The sequence below is a fragment of the Polistes fuscatus genome, unplaced genomic scaffold (assembly GCF_010416935.1).
Source record: "Polistes fuscatus isolate 324 unplaced genomic scaffold, CU_Pfus_HIC Scaffold62, whole genome shotgun sequence".
NCBI lineage: Eukaryota > Metazoa > Arthropoda > Insecta > Hymenoptera > Vespidae > Polistes > Polistes fuscatus.
Genome location: NW_025113143.1, coordinates 37,722 through 42,361, shown reverse-complemented (window position 1 = coordinate 42,361; position 4,640 = coordinate 37,722).

Sequence of the window (4,640 nt, the reverse complement as noted above, 5' to 3'; positions counted from 1 at the left end):
AGGCATAAGACTAGACGACAAAGACGTCGTGACGTCACAGGAAAAAGAGATAAGGAAACTCGGCAGTTCGGTAAACGCTATTCCCCCTCTATCGGTCCATAGTACAGGCCCGTAACTGCGTGATCGGAAACCCAGCGCGCTATAATAAAATTTCATATATCGATTCTTTGCATTGCCATAAATTAATTAGTCCGCTTTCGAAGAGTAAGACAATTAACATCGGTACAAAATGGAACGAAACCAACTCAGTCGGGCACGAGCGGCGTTGAAGGCGCGGTTAACATATTTAGAAAAGGCAATTGAAGAAGGAAAGTTACATCCGGACGAGATACCATGTCGCCTCGAACGTATAACTCATCGAGTAGATACATACGAACAATTACATCAGGAATGTATAGATAGTGATACGGAGGGAGGAGTTCGGTGATTTAGACTAGCTTTTAGATAGATATCACGCAATCAGGAGGACATTGAACGCGAGCAACCTATCCACGGTTAATATCGCGAGCGATGCCAGTACGGCTACGAGTAACATCACGACCGCCGCAGAACGACAGATTAAATTGCGACGTATTGAGATACCGCAATATGACGGAGACCTAGAAAAATGGCTTTCGTTTAAGGATGGTTTTTTAACCTTGATAAATGCGCGAACCGATATGTCCGATTTAGAGAAACATACCTACAGTGACTCTCAGAAATATTCGGACACCAGTGTATGGCAAGCTTTACGACTTAATATCTCAGTTATTTAAAAAGGAATCGTCTCCGTTCCTTTTTCTAATCATGAGCGTTCTATTCATGTTACTAAAAACATATGATTAGTTTATAAAATGTACATACTTTATATAATAGACATGAATAAAGGAAATAATACCACATTTTCGGGTCACAAAAATATTCGGACACTTCGTACGCTTCGCGACTCCGTTTTTCTCAGAAACCGCTGTTTCGGAGAATGGTAAGTGTTTGTATACAAACATAGCTTTGGTCGTTGATACCGTTTCAATAAGCTTCAGTACCAACTCTAATATTCATGAAAATGGGTCGCAAAGGTAGAAATACATCGTTTGAAATGCGTCAGCTCGTAATATTCCACCGGGAAAAGGGAAAATCGTATCGGGAAATAAGTTCCATGCTCGGTGTTAGCAAAAGTACTGTGTCGGACATTGTGAGAAGATACAATACTGAGGATCGTATTGAATCTATCCCCCAAATCGGCAGACCACTTGTTTTAAACGCGAGAGATAGAAGAAGAATCGTAAGAAAAGTTAAGTGCAATCCATGTTTAAGTGCACTAACACTAGCCAGTGAGGTTTTCGAAGAGACGAAAAAGAAGGTTTCGGCAGAAACAATTCGACGAACTTTAAGAGAACATGGCTATAATGGTAGGGTTGCTAGGAAGAAACCCTACATTAATGAAGCAAATAGGAGAAAACGAATAAACTACGCAAAGGAGTATATTTCTAAAGAAAATTCATGGTGGAGTAATGTTATATTTGCCGATGAGAGTAAATTTAACATCTACGATTCCGACGGAAGACGTATGGTGTGGCGTAAGCCGAATACAGAGTTTCGGCCTGCCAATATGAGAGGTACGGTGAAACACGGAGGTGGCAGCGTAATGGTTTGGGGCTGCATGTCGACTTCCGGCGTTGGAAATTTAGTTTTTATCGATGGCATCATGGATAAGAATGCTTACTTGAGCCTCTTGAAGAACAATTTAAAACAAAGTGCGGAAAAAATGAGGATTTCAGAAGACTTTAAATTTTACCAGGATAATGATCCTAAGCATAAAGCACGTATTATACAGGAATTTTTATTATACAATTGCCGCAAAGTTCTTCATCCTCCTCCACAGTCGCCGGACCTTAATCCCATAGAAAACTTATGGGATGAATTGAACCGACGGATTCGCAGGACGCCCATTCGCTCAAAAGAAGAGTTAAAAATAAGGCTTCAAGACGAATGGTCATCCATATCCATAGAATATGTAAAAAAAATAATTTCTAATATGCCGAGTCGATTAAGACACGTCATAAAACAAAATGGTTATGCATCAAAATATTAAAGTGGGGTGGATAATGTTAAATTTTGTGTCAAAGATGTTATTTTTGATAGTGTCCGAATATTTTTGTGACCCGAAAATGTGGCATTATTTCCTTTATTTATGTCTATTATATATGTAATGTATGTAAATTTTATAAACTAATCATATGTCTTTAGTAACATGAATAGAACGCTTATTATTAGAAAAAGTAACGGACACGATTCCTTTTCACATAACTGAGATATTAAGTCGTAAAGATTGCCATACACTGGTGTCCGAATATTTCTGAGAGTCACTGTAGATCACACATACTCGCGTAGCATGACATACTTAGAGGTCGGAAGCCAACGATCAGAACCGGTACACGTCGGCAGGGGTGTTCGCCAAGGCGACCCACTGTCGACCCTTATCTTCTGCCTGGTACTTGACAAAGTCGTTCGCTCTTTACCATCCGAGGTCGGATACGATCTGGGCGGCGTACGAATTACCACCTTACTGTACGCCGACAATACCTTTCTGGTAGCTTCTACGGTCCAAGGAATGGGTATGCTGGTAAAGGCGATCGATGAGAGAGCAGATAGTGTCAGGCTCTCGTTTAACACCTCTAAATGCTCTGCACTGTCAATCGTTCCGTCCGGCCAGGTCAAGAGGTCTAAAGTCTTAACAAGGCCCCAATTCGAACTAAGGGGTGCAAGAATCGCACAGGTAACGCCCTCACAAGAGTGGCGTTACCTCGGGGTCGACTTTAGGCCAATTGGACCGAAGAAGGTCAGCGGGACATTGATGTGCGAGTTGCAGAGGGTTACGAGGGCTCCACTAAAGCCGCAACAGCGGCTTTATATTATAAGATCTTTTCTTCTGCCCCGATTATATCATCGACTCGTACTTGCCGGTACTACCCTTGGAACGTTGCGTTCCCTGGAGCTGCAGGTTCGTTCTGCGGCTCGAAATTGGCTCCGCTTGCCTCTTGATGTATCCAAGGCGTACTTCCACACGCCTATCCGAGAGGGAGGTCTAGACCTACCATCTTTTGAAACATCCGTGCCATGCCAGATTTTAGAACGACTGAATGGCTTGGCACAATCGACATCACCAGCTGCCAGGGCTGCGCACGGGGAAGCCTGGGTCCAGAAAAGAATCCAATGGGCCAACTGTGCGCTGACCAAAAACACCGGTGAAGCTCTGCGCAGCAAACAAGATATCGATAGATGGTGGGCAGAGGCTCTCCACAGCTCGATAGACGGACGCGATTTGCGCGAAAGCGCAAAAGTCTCGGCAACCACCGCTTGGGTGCAATGGGGAATGGCGCTGACCGGACGGGACTATGTCCAATACCATCACGTCCGTGTCAACTCCTTGCCGACGCAAATAAGAACATCTCTTGGTGTGAGGAGAATCGGCGCGAGTGTATCGTGTCGTGCCGGCTGTCAGGCAACTGAAACAGCGGCCCACGTCATTCAGTCGTGCCACCGAACCCACGGTGGCCGGATAATGAGACACAACGCAATTTGCGGAGTGCTACAATCCGGCCTGCGCGACAAGGAGTGGGGAGTCGAAATTGAGCCAAAGATACGAACTTGCCAAGGTGTCTTTAAGCCAGACATCGTTGCTGCCAGGGATGGCGTCGTGTGCATAGTTGATGCACAAATAGTTAGTGGTACGACGGCCTTAGACGGTGCACATGAGAGAAAGTGCGCGTACTATGCCGAAAATGAAGATTTAAAATCCGAAGTCGGTATTAAGTACGGTGTCCGACCATCAGACATTATATTTCGCACTTGTACACTCTCGTGGCGCGGAATATGGTCGCCAAAGCCTGCGGACGGGTTGCTGGCGATGGGCCTGCCTCAGGGGCTCTTGGGATTTATAACCTTAAGAGCAATTCGAGGCAGTCATACGAACTGGAGCAGGATGACTGGCATAATAACATCTGGGAGGAAACTCCCAAGAACTGGCATTGGGTAGCATGATATAAAAACATAATATTTTAGGGCAACGTGCACCCTTCCATCTTCAAGTCGGCAGCACGCAATAAAGCCGTGGGCAGTGTGGTTTAGTGGGTAGTTGGCTTTTGCCAGAGTCCCACAGTACTTGTTTTATCGAACGACGACAAGTCTACATAAATGCATTCCTCACTGCCTTATAAACAAAAAAAGAAAAAAAAAAAAAAGGTTGAAATACAGTCTAGCTTTTTCTTGAATTAATTCCTTGTGAATAGGGAGTCGTTTTTTAGTTAAATCTTTAATACACAAGACGAGAGCCTTTTCCGTCTTCTCTTTTACAATATTTCTCGAATATAATGCTCTTTTACTACTGTCGTTTGTTGCATTATTAAGAGATTCATATATTTTACTCGCACGTTTCTATATTGCTCTGATCGTGGATTCACCTAATTTAAATTCATTAGCAACAGCTGTGGATCCTTCACCATCTGCTAGTCTATTTAATATTAGAATTTTTGTTTCTAATGGAATTGTCTGTCTTTTTACTTTCTTTTTGCTATAATTCATTTTAAAGGAGTACTTATGTCTAAAAATAAAGTTAAAACCATAAAAACTGTATATGTATAATAGATAGAAAATGTATAAAT